This window comes from Muntiacus reevesi, chromosome 3 (assembly GCF_963930625.1).
Source record: "Muntiacus reevesi chromosome 3, mMunRee1.1, whole genome shotgun sequence".
NCBI classification, from domain to species: domain Eukaryota; kingdom Metazoa; phylum Chordata; class Mammalia; order Artiodactyla; family Cervidae; genus Muntiacus; species Muntiacus reevesi.
Genome location: NC_089251.1, coordinates 209,295,431 through 209,313,364, shown reverse-complemented (window position 1 = coordinate 209,313,364; position 17,934 = coordinate 209,295,431). Strand labels below are relative to the sequence as shown.

Genomic DNA, 17,934 nt, shown 5'->3' with positions numbered 1-17,934 from the left:
TAAATTAGGAGTTTCTGATTAGCAGCTACAAACTACTATATATAAAATAGATAAAAAGGACCTACTATATAAGCACAGTGGAGAAGGAAATGGCAACCCACTCCAGTATTCTTGCCTGAAGAATCCCATGGACGGAGAAGCCTGGTGGGCTACAATCCATGGGGTCGCAAAGAGTCGGACATGACTAAGCGACTTCACTTCACTTCACTTCTTCATATAAGCACAGAGAACAATATTCAATGTCTTGTAATAACCTATAATGAAAAAAAATCTGAAAAGGTATATATAGATATAGATATAGATACACACACACACACACACACACACACACACACACACATATGCATGTATAACTGAATCACCTTTGCTGTATACCTGAAATTAACTATAATTAACACTATAAATCAATCATGCTTCAGTAAAAAATAAAATTAAAAGAAGCTATAAACTTCCATCTTTCTCCTCTCTTTATTGATAGCAGAAAGAGAAGGAATTCTTATTCAGGCACTGAAAATTCATACTCACTAGAGATTCCATGGCTGCTGGTGGCTGTGGTTCCTGCCCTTAGAAAAATCTTTCTTTAGAGAGTAAAGGTGAAGCCAAGATTTTAAGACAACATGGGTGGAAGGCAGGGCTAGAAAGCAGATCCTAACTATGTTCCAGTCCTGGAATCTATTATTTCTGAGTTCCCAAATCCTCATCTCCTGCTTAAGCTGGTTCAAGTATTCTGTTAATACATGACACAAGCAGGAGTGCCCTTTCAGGCAAGTGGTGTAAAGTGAAAGAGATCCCTGGCCCTGGGGGTGTTGGGCATCTTAGAAGACAGGTAGTCGTGAGTACCATGGAAGTGTGTTAGCTATTGCAAAGTCTCCATTTCCTGGGCTTCAGGATGGGACTCAAGTCCTGTAGAGAGAGAAGGGGAAGCTAATAATCCCAGAGAAACCAGGGTCTTAATGAGTTCCAAGTCAAAGACTCAGGATCATGAGGCAAATATACGTATTTCAGTATTACCCTCAGCCAAGCAGGGTCCAAGATGCTGGACCCAGGAGCTCAGGTGGTACATAGAAATAAGAATGCAGTCTCAGGGGCAGCATCTGGGTTGAAACCCAGTAATAAAAATCAAACAGCTTGTCCTAAGTAGTAGTTGTCATTGGAAAGAGTCTAGGCAGAGAGGGTGGATATGGTAACACTTGTAGATAGAAGAGGCTTGGTGACTGAGCACACACACCCAGAAGAGAAGCAGATGAGAGAGAAGATCCTCAAAGAGGAATGAAAGAGGTAGGGTCTGGAGAAATCCCTGAGTTAAGAAAAGGTAGGTGTGGCTTCTTTTTATGGGTTATCTGTGGCTTAGGTTTTGAGTACAGAGAGAGTTGACAGCAGACAGCAGATGCACAATGGTCAGAACTGGGGCACAGGATTGGGTTTGGACAGGACTCTCAGATGAGCCAGATTGCGCTAACTGCTATGCTTATGGTCCCTAGGAAGCCACGTGTCTCAGTATTCACACTCTTGTGTGATCCTTCCCATAGTAGTGACTCTGGGCTCAGCCAGATAACTAACTGGCTTTGGCCAATGAGATGTCAGCAAATCTGATTAACTAGAGCTCTGATAAGCACTTGCTCATTGATTTTACACACTTAGAATTCTCCCTCTTTGAACTCTGCGGCCACCACGCTATGAGGAAGCCCAAGTTCGCCATGTAGGCTCTCAACGTGGAGGACAACCAAGGAACTCAGCCAAGAACCAAACGCTAGGTCCCCCAGTTGGCCAGTCCCCCATCTGAAGCTTCAGATATCTTGGAGCAGAAACGAATCTTCTCCATTGTGTCCTTCCCATTTCCTGCCTCATAGCATTGCGAACAAATCAAGTGATTGTTGTCTCAGGTTACTAAGTTTGGGGCCCTTTGTTATGCAACAATGGGTAACCAAAACAGGTGACCTCCTGCCTACCGAGTTACCATCTTAGGTCAGAACTGGCCCTAAAGCTAGTGGGGTCAGGGGTAAGAACAATCAAGCCTGAAGATTTGTTAATTAACTATTGCTGTAAGGTTTGAAAGGTGGAGACTTGACCCAGGGCTGACACAGTGATCTGTTTGCAGAGCGTGTTGCTGGTTATCTACTATCTTTTATTTCTCTTCCTAACAGATTCTGACCAGGTATACATCTCTACTCTAGGTGATTTGTAGAAAGGTGACCCCAGTCCCCAGGGGTAGATACTGATTATGGAAGGAATATGTGGCTTAGTTTTGGCCAATGAAGCATGAGGGTGATCCTGCAATGGGGATATGTACGGTTTCTTTTTTATTTTTTCCACTTTTTAAACAAGTATATTTGATTTACAACTGTGTGTTACTTTCATGTGTATAGTGAAGTGATTCAGTTGCAGTATACACACACACACACACACACACACACACACACACACATACATATATATATTCTTTTTCAGATTCTTTTCCCTTATAGGTTATTACAAAATATTGAGTATAGTTCTCTGCCTCTATAGTTTCTTGATCCTAAAAAAGTACTTTTCCTTTCAACAGTCATTGCCCACATGACCGGACGACCTATTGTTATTTTTCTACAAAGCCTGTTAATGAAGCCATCACAGGAGGAATGGAAAGAATGAGAAAGTTACAGAGATGTGGGGCTGGAACTCTAATACAACAGGTCTGGTACCCTCTCTGCCCCTGGTCTTCTTGTTAATGTATTAATGTGTTAACTTTTTGTGTGAGCTTTTCAGTAAACTCAGTTACTTGTAGCTGAAAGTGCATTAACAATATAGGCTTGGACTTTGTTGTCTTTTTAATCTTTGGAAGTAAAATTCTTGACATGGGTGTTTACTGCAAGCTGGAAATTCTATAAATAAAAATATTTGCAAACTACTTCCCATCTTCAGTGGGGAGGCTCTATCACTGTGTCCATACTTTCTCCCTACCCGATCCCTTCAGGACCAATTTCTAAAATGCACTGGAATGCAGCAAAGAGCCAGGCTGGTAATTTTAGAGCATCACAGCCATGCAGAATTATTATGGGTTATGTGTATTCATTTTGAACTAAGATAGACTTTTTGGTTCCAATTGTCATCTTGTGACCCAAGTGGGCAATACCCATTTATCCTTGTTCCAAAGGGCTTTGAGGGGCACACCAGATAGAAACACTTCTTTTATCCCTTCTTGCTCAATGCCTAACACATCTGCTGACTTTTCCCTCTAGTGCTTGAAACTTTAAAAAGGCAATAAAAGACACACATCAATATGCTAAAATAACCATATCTTCCAAATATCATATTCTGGCTTTCTGGACATAAAAAAGTATACAATAGCCTTGTGTAAAAATAAAAGCACAGCTTATAACACTATTTCCATCTGACATGTTCTCCCGCAGAGAAGACTGTATTATATTTCCTAATGTTTCCCCAATGTCTACTTGAGTATCAAACAACTGTAAGATGCTATTATAGAAATTAGTAGTTATTTATCTGTAATTGTCTTCAGGTTCAACTGTATCTATAATAAGTCACTGTGCTGAGGTCATTAAGCTCTAAATAAATCAGAGGATTGGAATGACTCGTATCTATCCTCACTACTGGGTGACAACTCAAAGCTTGTCCTTATTACTCACTCTGGGGTGTCTTCCTAAAGAGAGAAGAGCAAGGCTGAGTTATCTGGAGAAAGCTGAAACCTGTGAATGCAGAGGCACAGCAGTGATCAATGGAGCATCCCCATCATTCATCACTGGGAAAGTCTAGAGAGGGACTATGTGCCCTATTTCCTCTCACCACCCTTAATGGAACACAATCTCATTGCTCCATCTCTCCCCAGAGCCTGTGCTAGAGCAAACAGTCTTGGGATGTGCACACTTCAAAGCAGCCCCATTAAGTCAGGCTGGCAGATGTTGCAAAGAATTTGCCATTCCTCCTTTTGGATAAGTTGGATAAATGTGGCAAGTGGTAAAGACTTTCCTACGTGAAGACTGTGACAGAGCCTTAACTAAGTTTAGAGCAATAGGTCAAGGTCCTTTCGCAGAGGAGAACCACGGACTACTAGTAGCTATACTAGAAACCTGTGGGTTTGCCCTAAGGCTGTAGCTGGAAGCGGAGCAGTTATTGGGACATTCAGGCCAGAGTTCTTTCCTCTGAGCAGTGCTGCTATTCCAGGAAGACAGGTAACTGAAGTGTTCAGTGGGTTCCGTGTTTTAATCTCCATCACTCCATTGACACTTGCTCTTATCCTACTTCCATCCCTTTCTCTTTGATCTTATGCCCAGCTGTCTGCAAATTATAGGACTTCTTCCATACCCAACCAGGGGATATCTGGTCACTACATTTCCACATGCTACCAGAAGCCAAACAGGATAAGAAATTCTAGCAACTCAGTTTGTCTATGGAAGAGAGATAGATGGTGCAAGGGGATTTCTGTTTAATTCAAGTAAGAATGTACTAAGTACCACATACTGATGAGGCCATCAGGGGACACAAAGGTGAATGAAGCATGCCCCATCTCAAAGACCTCACTATCTACAGAAAGGATTGGCAAACTACATCTGAGGGCTGAAGACTGCTGCCTGTTTTTGTAAATAAAGTCTTACTAGAACACAACCATATTCATTCATTTACACATGGCCTATGGCTACTTTCCCTCTACGGCGGCAGAGCTGAAGAGTTGTAACAAAGATCATGTGACCCACAACACCTATGACATTTACCATCTGGCTCTTTCCAGATGTTTGCCCACCTCTGTATAATTCAGTGATTTTTTTATATATTTACAGAATTATTACACTCATCACCATTATTGAATCTGACAACATTTTCATCACCCCAGGAGAAACACAGTGTTCATTAGCAGCCAACACCCTAACCCCTGGCAACCACAAATTTGATACCTATCTCTATGGATTTGCCCATTCCTGACATCTCATATAGGTAGAATAATATGTGGCCTTTTGTTACTGCCTTCTTTCATTCACTAAGTATACTATTTTTCAGGTTCATCCATGTTACAGCATGGATCAACACCTTATTCTTATTGTCAAACAATATTCCATTGTGTAAATATACCACATTCTTCTTATTCATCAGTTGATGGATATTAAGGTCATCTCCACTTTTTGACTATTATGGTTAATGCTGCTATGAACATTTGCTTTGTATAGCTTAAGTTTTCAGTCCTCTTGAGTATATAAGTAGGTGTGGAATTGTTGGGTCATACAGTAACTATATGTTGAACATTTTGAGGAACTAGCAAACTGTTTCACAAAGCAATGGCACTGTTTTACAAGCTTAGCAACAATGTATGAAATTTCCTATTTCTCCAAATTCTTGCTAACGCTTCTTATTGTCCATCTTTTTGACTCTATCCATCTAACTGGGTGTGAAGTGGTATATTACTGTGGTTTTGATTTGCATTTCCCTCATGATGAATAAGGTTGATCTTTTCAAGGGCTTACTAGCCAATTGTATGCTTTCTTTGGAGAAACGTCTATCATATCCTTTGTCCATTTTAAAATTTGAGTTATTTGTCTTTTTATTGTTGAATTAAGAGTTCTTTATATACTTATGCTCTTGATCATAGTCACTGATCAGATATGATTTGCAAATATGTTCTCTCATTCTGTGGGTTGCTCTTCACTTTTTTGATGATATACTTAGAAGTAAAAAAAAGATGTAATTTTGTCAATGTCTAGTTTATGTAATTTTTTTTGTTCACTTATGCTTTTGGTGCCATATCTAAGAAACCATTGCCTAATCCAATATCACAAAGATTTATTCCTATGTTTTTCCTAAGAGTGTTATGGCTTTAGCTTTTACCTTTAGGTCTATCATCCATTTTAAGTTAATTTTTGTATATAGTGTGAGATTGGGGCCCAATTTAAAGTTTTTGCATATGATGTTATTTGTTGAAAAGATTATACTTTCCCCATGAATTGTCTTTACATCTTTGTTGAAAGTCAATCAACTGCAAATATGAGTTTATTCCTTGATTGTGTTCTGTTCCATTGATCTATATGTCTATCCTTAGGTTTGTACCACACTGTCTTCATTACTGAAGTTTTGTAATAAATTTTGTAATTGTGTGAGTCTTCTAACTTTATTCTTCCTTTTCAAGACTGTTTTGGTTATTTTGGATTTTAAGAAGTTTGTTAATTTCTGCAAAAAAAAAGTTATCTAGGATTTTTGATTGTTGTTGTTCAGTCACTCAGTAATGTCTGATTCTTTGCATCCCCATGGACTACAACATGCCAAGCTTCCCTGTCCTTCACTACTTCCCAGAGTTGGCTCAAACTCATGTCCATTGAGTCAGTGATGTCATCCAACTGTCTCATCCTCTGTTGTCCCCTTCTCCTCCTGCCCTCAATCTTTCCTGGACAGCATCCATATTTTCCAATGAGTCGGCACTTCTCATCAGGTGGTCAAAATATTGGAGCTTTAGCTTGAGCATCAGTCCTTCCAATGAATATTCAGGGTTGATTTCCTTTAGGATTGACTGGTTTGATCTCCTTGCTGTCCAAGGGACTCTCCAGAATCTTCTCCAGCATCACAGCTCAAAAGCGTCAAGGCACTCAGCCTTCTTTATGGTCCAACTCTCACACCCGTATATGACTACTGGAAACATAGCTTTGACTAGATGAGGCTTTGTCGGCAAAGTGATACCTCTGCTTTTTAATAGCTTTTCTTCCAAGGAGCAAGCATTTTTAAATTTCATGGCTGCAGTCACTATTAGCAGTGATTTTGGAATCCAAGAAAATAAAATTTGTCACTGTTTCCATTGTTTCCCCATCTATTTGCCATGAAGTGATGAGACTGGATGCATGATACTAGTTTTTCAAATGTTGAGTTTCAAGCCAGCTTTTTCACTCTCCTCTTTCACCTTCATTAAGAGGCTCTTTAGTTCTTCACTTTCTGCCATTAGAGTGGTGTCATCCACACGTTTGAGGTTACTGATATTTGATAGAGATTGTGTTAATCTGCAGATCAGCTTGGAGAGAATTCCAGGATCAGTATTCACCCTTTTGTTTACAAAATGTGAGGATGGATCATCTGGGTAACTTTCCTCAGTGATGTCCAACAGTTTTGAACATCAAGATCCCTCTATAATACCAAATATTATTGTTGACTCCTCAAAGGGTAAAAATTGTACTTTTTTATTAATAGTAATCATTTATTGCCTAAGTACACAAGGACAAAAACTATTATGAATTTGATAATGCTTTCATGTGAATTTGTATTTTATCAATTCACAGTTGCATCTGTATAACATCCAGAAGTCATAAGCCATAACATGAAGAAATGCTAAGTACTCTGTCTTCAGTCATGTGTCATATATTTACGGCATTTACAACAATGCCGTAAATGGCTCCCATGCTGAGAACCTCTGGTCAACATAGAAATCCCTCTTATGTATTCCATCATAGTATTCCTTCTTTCTGTACAGAATACCTCAGCCTCAGAAGAAGGAAGTTTGGCCAGTACTGGCCCCTGAGAATTAGCCCACAAACAATCCAGTGCTTGTGATAACCTGATTTTCTTGTGGGAGGAGGAAATCCCATCCTGAGCCACTGCTCTGCCACCTCAGGCCAACCATGCTGATTGTCTCACCTAACTTCGAAATCCTTGCTCCCAAAATGATCTAACAATTGAGCTAATTGGCAGTAATACTCCGATGAACAAATTAGCCACAGAGATACTGTAACATTTTTTCTTTGACACCTCCAATTACCAGTCTTTATAAAAACAGAAAACAAGCAAACAAAACTTATAAAACATTCTGATCTTCTCTGCTGCTACCACTTTTCTTTATATTTGAAACAAAGTGAAGAAATGAAAAATTATCATTTTTTTATGAGTCAAGGAGCTCTACTGAATAAAAGAATGAAATACGCTGATTGCTTACAACTGCACAGAGAGATGTTTAGTTTTTTATTCTCTTTTACTTGGAAAGATCCATTTTGCCATATTTTAATTTAAAGATCACTGATTTTGGCATAAAAATATTTGAGCTCAAGTCTCAAACCCCTGTCTTGCCAGTCCACATTTCTTTATCAGTTATAAAATTAGTGATACCTAACTTTTGGTTATGAGAATTAAGGAGAAACTTGAAAAGAAGTAGGTCAATAATTTAAGTATATTTTTGTCATTAGTGTACCATTTCCACATTAATACTAATGTGGATGTGCTCAGTTGTGTCTGACTCTCTGCAACCCCATGGACTGAGCCAACCAGTCTCCTCTGTTCATGGGATTTTCCAGGCAAGAATAAGGAAGTGGGTTGCCATTTCCTCCTCTAGAGAATCTCCCCAACCCAGGGATCGAACCTACATCTCCCTCATCTCTTGCATTGGCAGGTGGATTCTTCACCACAGAGCGACCTAAGAAGCTCTCTTTAATACTAATGTGCTTGATACCTAATAAGATTCCCAGACTCTTCTAGAGGGTCAACTATTTTCAGAGAGGCAAGAGTCTACATGGGCTTCCCTTCCTCTGGAACAAGTAGGAGATGTGCACACTCTCAGAAGTGTGCCCAAATCATGGAAACCTCAAGAGATGCCAGGAACCAGGAGTTTGTTTCTGGGACAGGAGTTCTTTCTTTCTGACGGCAGGAGTTGCCAAAGGCAATGGGCCACAGGCCCATATGAAGTGAGGCTGAGACAGCTAGGAGAGAGAGAGGAGTATACAGTTTTTCTCTCTCCAACATCTCACTTGCCCACGTAACTGGCATTGCTTTAATCTTCATGTGCCCTTTGGGTCCCTGGGTCTTCTATTTTCTTTTTCAGTATCACTTGGTATTTTCTGGGCTTCTATCTTGGTGCAAACTATTTGCCTTTATGGAAAATAGTACTTTTTTTTTTTAAAGATTCACAGCTTTAAAAATCCCTCTAGTTCCCCCTTCTTTTTTCTCTTTTCCCCCTTCTGACAAACCAGATTCCATTTTGTGTTCATTGCCTCAGGAACAGCTTGAAAGGGCAGGCTAGCTTACCAGTCTCTGGCTTCATATTTCTGAATCCTGACCCACAAACAAGAGTGGGTAGGGTGCCCTGGGTAGGGCTGGGGGATAATAGGAAAGTATGAAGATGGAGAAAGTGTGAATGCCTCTGAGGAAAAATGCCCAGGGTCACCAGAGGAGAGGTTCTTCCCCCTACTCTCCTTTCTCCAGACTAGGAAAGGGTCCTCCGGGCTGAGGTTTAGGTTCAGAGGGAAGAGGTGAGAGCAGAAAGTCAACGAGTCAGAGAAGTTGACTTATGCACCCTACTTCAAAGGCAGGGCCGGGGGTCTCATGCAGCCACAGAAATTTGGGGGAAGCTGGAGAGCAGGTTTGCAACCTTCCTCCACGGCAATAGTCCAGAGAGGCTGCAAGTGCCTAGATGGGTTATGTCTGAGCAGGATTTCTCACAAGATAGGCCACAGGAAACCTGGCTGAGAATCTTGTGTTCTGTTCTGCTCAGAAATTTCACAATGGGTCATAAATAGAACAGAGAAGTGCAGCCCCAAAGGGGCTACATGAATAAGAATCTTAGGATGTGGACAGCGAAGCAAGTGGGGTAAGGCACATTTTGGTTAATACCTGTGACTCAAGGAACAGGAGATGCCTTCCCTCTACCCCCACCCTCATGGCCTTGGCACTAAGTAATATCTCTTGAATTAAAAAAAGAAAAAACAACACCCTGGGCAAAGGAGAAGTGGATTCCTACCACGTGAGATCACATCTTTGCCATTCTGGCAGGATGAGGGCTCAGATAAACAAACTGAGTTACAGGGAATTTTGTACTTCTCACTTGCTTGAGTTGGTGGAAAGAAAGTCATACCCACCACACATTTCTTTGTTTATTCCTTATATATATTCTACTCTCCTTGGTGTGAGTCCTTTAGACTGGATTACTTCTGGTAAAACAATTATAATTGAGTCTACCATTTGCCTAACTCTGTATTAGGTGCTAGGCACACCCATGTGACTGAGATGGATTGCTTGAATGAAGCTTCAAGGAAAGCCCAGGTGATCCCCACCTCCTTGGGCAATTTCCCAGGTCTCTTGGTATTTATGATCTTCTGAATCCGCTCCGTTTGGGTATAGACTTGATCTAGTGACTCACTTTTAGCAAACAGAATATGGCAAAAGTGACGGAATGCCATTTCTAATATTAGGTTATGATAAGACCACTGAGGAAAGTCAGCTCCCATGTGGTGAGTCACCCGATAAATAGATCCATGCAGAAAGGAATTGACGTCTCTTGTCAACATCCAGTGTGTCTTGTCAATAGCCATGCAAGGGAGCTTGATTTCTTTCCATGTTAGACCTTAAGCTCTAGTTGACCCTTGATTACAGCTTTGATTGCAGGAGATGCCCTGAGACAGATACCCAGAGAAGCCACCTGGATTCCTGACCCCTGGAAACCATGAGATAAAAAATGTTTTCTTTTTGAAGCTGCTAAGTTTAGGGGGGTGGTATTTGTAGCCATAGATAACTAGTACATGGTCCTTGTTCTCCAACAACTTTTGCTCTAGGATGAGAATTTCTTTGGAATGGGCATCCATGATAAACAATGTGAGCTGGGCAGATTGACATGGGTTCTGTTAATTAGGCTTCAGGTGGTGAGATGGGAAGGAGGGGATACTCAGATTGATGAACAGGCAATAATGGCTTTTGACATCTGTGATGGACTTCCTCTAGACAAGCCTTTCTCTTCAATTACAAAAGTTCATTTTCTTGAAATGACAGTATCCGTATTTTCACTTGGTTGGCAGAAGTTGGAGAAATAGCATCAAGTGTTAGAGAAGAAAAATCAGGGCTGTTCTGTTCTTGAATTTAGCTCAAATCAACATCTATTTGGTGGGGGGGGGGCATGCCGATATTATACTCGTGTATGCTTCATACGCACACATGTTCTGCCCTAGGCCTTTACTGAGGACATCTTTGCTAGGAAGGACTGCCTGTGAGTGACATCCTGAGTCTCCATCTCTTCTGTGATTGGAATGTACAGAAGGGATGGGAGTTCTGAGTCAGTGATTCTCATCTGCCATCATTTACACTTGTAACCAATTTTGGAACTACTTTATTGAAAATGGAAGAGGGTGGTGGTGGAAGTGGAGGTAGTCATGAAGGAGAAATTGGACAAGCACCGTTTCTCCTAAACAGTCTCAACTTAGCCCAAACATTAGAAGCAGTACAATTTTTTTTTTTTCTTTCCGCTACCTACAGCTGAGGATCCCTAAACCACTATCAAGGTAAACTGAATTTTCATCCCAAATAGTGTATTCTAACAAAAGCAATCCTGAGCATTTAGATCATTTTCCTACCTATTGATTTTTTTCCCCTTGGGTGTCATCATATTGAAACATTTTTTCTGGCTCTTCACGTGAGGAGAGTTCAGAAGAAAAACTTCAAACTGAAAGAGGGCATTGATATCAATTATAAACCCATTAGCTTGAAACAGTTTCCTTGTTCTTTTTCTCTTTTCCCCCTTTCTGTATTGGCAAGTGCCCACGCATACTGCATTTGGGTGCAATCAAACTGCTCCAATCTTCTGATAACTGCCTTGAATGTCAGAAGTAACAGGGAGTACCAGCAGTCGGGCACCATTTCTGCAGAAACACCACTGAGTAATACGGAATTACACGAATCTTATCAGAACAGCTTATGTTTCATCTCTGAGCCCAGTACCTTAGCTTACTGCTTGTTATTTGCAATGTTTGAGAGATAACAAAGGTATTTGCTCCTTTGTCTTCTGTTAATAGCACTGGCTTCCTGGGGGGTAGATCCCCCTTTTGGTCCACATGATTGGGTGGGACTGCTCCCACGCTTGGCTCTGGAAGAAGGTGCAGGACTCAGGGATGAGCCTTCAGAGCACTGTATCTCCTGGACCTAGTAATTGGTTTAGGATGGACTGATTACCCAATCCCGGCCAAGCCATCGAGACTTGATTCCCAGATGTTTCTTAGAAGGGTTGGAAAAGGCATGCTCTGCTTTGGGGTTGGTGATGGCACCCCTCTTCCGGTCACAAGGGAAGTGCCTAGAGGTGAGTGGAGACAACACAGAGGAAAAGGGAGCAGAGAGAAAAGAGAGAGAGGAGTTTTGTGAGTTGATATATTTCCCTATATCTCCTTTATTTTTTGGTTACATTTTGTTTAAACAAGCTTAAGCTGGGCTTCTGTAATTTGCAACTTGAAGCGTCTTGGGTAATGTCAGGGAGCAACCTGTATGGGCCCTGCACACTCTGGCTGGATATGCCAAAGTCTCAAGGCCCTGACTGATCTTTTTTTGATACACTTTTCAGGACTGTGTTTGTACAGCAACTTGAGGGATGAGGTGACCTCTTCCATAAAGAGCACACTTGCTTACGAGTGCTATAAAGGTGGTGAATCCTCCAAGCTCAGTGTTCCTTTCCTATACCACTACTTACCACGTTTGCAGACATTCATCTGATCCAACTGTGTGCGCTGGGGAGCCTGGGAGTGGAAACAGGAGAAGAGACACAAACCAACAGAATGTTCACATTTTCCTGGCTGTGACGGCTAAAGACCTTTGTCTCTTACCCAAGAGTCTCATGTCTCCTGCCAACATCCATGAAAAAGTAACAAAGTAATTTATTAGCTTGAAAAGTAAAGCAAAATCATATCCTTCACCCCTGTTGACAGTGTATAGTTCCTAGGGCTTCCCTGAGCCAGTGTGGGGGTGCATGCTGTTTCACTAGGGCACGCATCAAATAGGAAGACAGACAGTTGATTCTAGGCTCTGCCTCTGACTGGCTTTGTGATTGTGAGTTTAGTTACCTAACCTCTTGCGCTTCCCAGGTGGTGCTTGTGGTAAAGAACCTGCCTGCCAATGCAGGAGAAGTAAAAGAGGCAAGTTTGATCCCTGGGTTGGGAAGATCCCCCGGAGGAGGGCATGGCAATCCACTCCAGTATCCTTGCCTGCAGAATCCCATGGACAGAGGCTGTCGGGCTACGGCTCATAAAGGTGCAAAGAGTCGGACGCGACTGAAGTGGCTTAACACTCGTGCACATGTACCTAACCTCTCGGGCTGTCTGCTTCCTCCTCTGTGGAATGGGGCTACCATTGCTAATCACAGATTTTTTCCACGAGGACAGAACAAGAAAATGATTGCAGTATGCCTGACACAGAACTTGGCTCAGGTAAGAACTAGGGTAAGCTCAGCAAGTGTTAACTATTATTACCACCTTAGTCATAGCATTTAGTACATTACATTATTTTTAAAAATATTCTGAAATATTTTCTCATTACAAGAAACTTTATTGTTGATAATTAGGAAATACATATCGAAAAATAAGAAAAGCTTTTTAAAAGTTATAATTCCGCAACCCACACACTACTTAATATCGTTTTGCTCAATATCTAGCTAGAATTTTAGTGTGGCTATATATGTGTGTGTGTGTATGAGTGTATGCGTATCTTGTTCAAGGCAGGGTTATAATGTACACATTGTTTTGTTATCTCTTTTTCCTTACTTAATATACCATGACTATACCTTCTTTTCAAGTTATACTTCAGTTTATACTTTATATTTCACTAAAGAACGAGGACTCAGAACTCAGGAGCCCACCATATAACTTAAACAGGAGACTATCCCCTACAACTCTGAGCCTCCTATGTGCCCCTTCCTAATTAGATCATCCTGCCTCATCCCTCTGCTCTCATGATACCGCAATCCTGAGTTTCTATTTATCATTCTCTTACAATTTGCATAGCTTTACCGTGCATGTGTATGTTAATAAACATTGCATAAGTTGGTTTGCTCATAGAACCTAGTAGACATAGTATTATGCAGGATGTTTTCTGTGACTTGCTTTTACGCTTGGCATGTGTCTCTGAGATCCAACCATGTTGATTCATGCAATTGTTCTTTTGTTTTTCATGGATGTATGGTCTTCCCATGTAGACATATGCCACTATTTAGTCAATGATATTTGGCTAAACTGCCAAGGAGATGGGTTTAGTGAAGGATGTCTACCTCCCTTGAAAGGTGCTTCAGACTCTGGGTGGGAGATGGGAGTCCCACCCCAACCTAAGCTACTTGCTCCCAGGCCACTTAGAGGTTTCCCAGCACTAAACAGACTGACCCAGATAATACACATCCTAGGGGTAATGTGGAGGAGATCCTTACAAGCACAGAGGAGAAAAAGGAGGGTTGGTGGTTCAAGGCTACAGATAGAAGACAGTATGGATGCCATAGGTTAATTGCAAATATTGCACTGAGAGAAAACATTTTCCCATAAGAATAAATGGCTGGAGATGTAGTACTGGAAAAGTTAAGATTTTGCCTAAGAAAAAGCATGGAAAATGTCATGCAATTTAAAACAAGCTATGTGGGCTGAGCGTGTGGGTAACTGATACTCTTTAACATTGCTAACAAGAGGATAAATTAGCAAAACCTTCTCGGAGGATAATTTGGCTGAATTTACAAAAATGTAGATCTAAAATGTGCCAAAAATATACCTTTGAGCCAATGATTAACTTTCTAGGAATTTATCTTACAGATGAGTAAAATTATATGTGTAATTAGTTACTTACTGCAGCATTATTTTGATAATAAAACATTGAAACAGTTTAAATGTCTTTCTATAGAGAATTAGATAAATTACATTTGTTCCATCCAACGGAAAAAACATAGCTGTTACAGAGGATGAGGTAATCTCTGAGGTACTAGTAGGGTGCAATACCCAAGTTTTATGAATTGAAAAGGCAGAGTGTAGGGGTTTAAAAAAGAAACTGTGTTGTGTGTATTTTCTGTCTATTAATAGAATATTCTTGGTGGTTGCTTCTGTGAATCTGGATTATAGTGACTAAAGATGGGAGAAATATATTATGGCTACCTTTTGTGCCTTTACAATTCTGTACCATATAAATGTATCAGTGAGCCAAAGAGTAATAAACATAATTAGAGATGAGAAGCTGCAGTCAAAGTGAGGGAAGCAGAGAAGTGAAGAAGATGCAAGTAGAAGCTGGAACTTTGAGGAGAAGCAGAGGGATTTGTCCTGAAGGAGACTGTCAGAAGATATGGTGGATTTCAGAAAAGAGGATCTTTGAGATGTTTTGCAGACTGTTGGCGTAGTATGCCATTGTTTTGCCAAGATGGCCTTTGTCTGAGAAAATCTTTACTCTTAATGCAATTTGTGAAGTTGGATTCTTTTTCTTTTATTATTTCTATTTTGTTTTTCACCTTTAAAGTGAAAGTTGTAACAGTGGTAGTAACCATAATAGAAAAATAATGATAATACTAATATCAACAATGAAGATTGGTTACTATTTTGGCATTTAGAATTTGACAGCCATTGACTAAGAGTTCACATTCTTGATCTCACTGGATTCTTGTATCAACTATAGGAAGTCAGTGGCACTATAATTCCCACTTTATAGATGAGGAAACTGAGGCACAAAAATATTAAGTAACATATATTAAGATTACATAGCTAGGAAATGATAGCACTGAAAAGTGAGCTCACTTTTGTCTGCTTTCAAAGACTCTGCTTTTATCCATTTTGCTGTATTCTTTTCCTAATAAATGAGGAATCTGTTAGAAAGTATAGTAGCCTGAAATCATGCATACACACACACACACACACCCCTCATCTAACTTCAGATATTAACTGCTTACAAATATCTATGGGCCAACTTTCAGGTAGAGGTGGGATAAGAGCAGGGAATTGATATTATAATCTTGTTCACCCAAGAAAAATCTAGATATTAGGGCAATAGGCAGGGTAGTCATTTGGGGAGTGTTAGGAAGAAAGATGACTGCAAATCGACAGCTAAGCAGGTGTTGCTGCCATTACTATTAGGCTACTGGGGATTCTCAGAATGTGAGGCTGAGGAGGAAATCAAATAAATGCTTTGCTGACTCCACTAACTTGCAAAAGTATTTTCAAAACTCCAAGCAGATTATTGCCCACTGTTCAGAGGCTCTCTGACTCTTGGTGATATTTCAGAGATAATGTGTTAAGCCAAAAGCTCTCACAAATCACCCCAGAGCTAAGATGAGCCAAGCTACTTCAGCTCACATGGGGCACGATGGAGCCACTATTTTCCCTGGAAGACTAGCTCTTTATTGTTCCAACAAGGCTGATTTCAGTAAGTTTTGGAGAATAATTCAAGGCCTATTTTCTCCTAAGGGAGCTGAAGTAACATTAGTATCTTTGTTACCACCAAAGGAGAAGTGTGTTTCCATATTGTTCCCCACCTTTAAGCTTTGATTTGTTTGGACAGAAAGTTTCTAATCAGTTACTCATATTCCCATCAACACCAACACTTTTTAACTCTGGCTTTAAAAGACTGGAGTAGATTTGTGCTATTGGAGGCTATAGTCCCGAGGGCTCAGTGGGTAAAGAATTTGCCTGCAGTGCAGGAGACACAGGAGATGCAGGTTTTGGTCACTGTGTTGGAAAGATACCCTGGAGGAGGAAAATGGCTACCCACTCCAGTATTTTTGCCTGAAAAATCCCATGGACAAAGGAGCCTGGTGGGCTACAACTCAAAGGGTTGCCAAGAGCCAGACCTAACTGAGGAACTAATTGCGCACATACACACACACACTGCAGTCACTAGTCTATGTGGCTCCTGAGCACTCGAAATGTAGCTAATCTAATCTGAGCAGTTCTGTACGTGTGAGATGCATACTGTATTCTGAAGACTTTGTATGAAAAAAATAATGCAATATATCCCAAACTTTTACATTGATTACTGAAATGATAATGTAGGCAGTCCTTGCTTTACAGACAGTGCAAAACCACAAAAGTGACTTAGTAAGACAAAACTACACTTAGTAAGCCAAAATGATTGCAATAATCAATGGAGGGAAGTTATCATTATTACGTGAACATTAGTGCTCACTTTGGCAGCACATATACTAAAATCGGAATGATGCAGAGAAGATCAGCATGGTTCCTGTGCAGGGATGACACCCAAGTTCATGAAGCATTCTGTATTTTTAGCATGAGAAAGGAAACATTCACTCAAGTCCACTTGAAATATTCAGTCAGAGTCCCATATAGGAGTACTCCAAGGAGGAATACATCAAGACACATATTAATAAAACTGACAAAAGTTAAATACAAATATATTAAAATCAACAAGGGAAAATCAACAAATAATATACAAGGGAACTCCTAAAAGGTTAACAGCTGATTTTTCAGCAGAAACTCTTCAGGCCAGAAGGGAGTGGCATGACAATGTTTAAAGTGATGAAAGGGAAATATCTACAACCAAGAATACCCTACCCAGCAAGGCTCTCATACAGATTCTATGGAGAAATCAAAACTTTACAGTTAAGCAAACATAGAAAATTCAGCACAACCAATCTAGCTTTATAACGAACATTAAGGAATTTCTCCAGGCAGAAGGAAAAAAAAAAAAAAGAGACCACAACTAGAAACAAGAAAATCATAAACGGGAAAGCTCACCAATTAAAGAAAACATACAGTGAAAGCAGGAAAACATCCACACACAAATATGAAATCAAAACCAGCAAAAACAAGAAGAGGAAAATACAAACGCAGGAAATGGAAGGTGAAATTAAAGAGACTAGCAACTTAAAACAAACCTTGTATATAAATAGACTGCTATATCAAAACCACATGAAAACTGCAAACCAAAAAACTATAATAGACACACACACACACACACTCACACACAAAAAAGCAACCCCAACACAATAATAGTCATCACAAAAGAACTATGGAGGAAGGGAAGAGAAAAGACCTACAAAACAAATCCAAGACAATCAAGAAACTAGCAATAAGAACATACAAATTGATAACTACCTTAAATGTAAATAGATTAAATGCTCCATTCAAAAGACATGGACTGGCTGAATGAATACAAAAACAAGATTCATATATATGCTGTCTATAAAGACTCACTTCAGAATACAGATTAAAAGTGAGGGGATGAAAAAAGATATTTCATGTAAATGAAGTTCAAAAAAAC

The 17,934-nt window shown here is 40.2% G+C and overlaps 1 non-coding gene across 1 annotated transcript; it reads left to right on the top strand.

The window, feature by feature from the left end:
• The first annotated feature begins 16,831 nt into the window (after positions 1-16,831).
• LOC136165702 (U6 spliceosomal RNA) lies at positions 16,832-16,938 on the top strand. Its single transcript, XR_010662703.1, has one exon. It is a non-coding gene; the product is annotated as a U6 spliceosomal RNA (small nuclear RNA).
• The last annotated feature ends 996 nt before the right edge of the window (positions 16,939-17,934 follow it).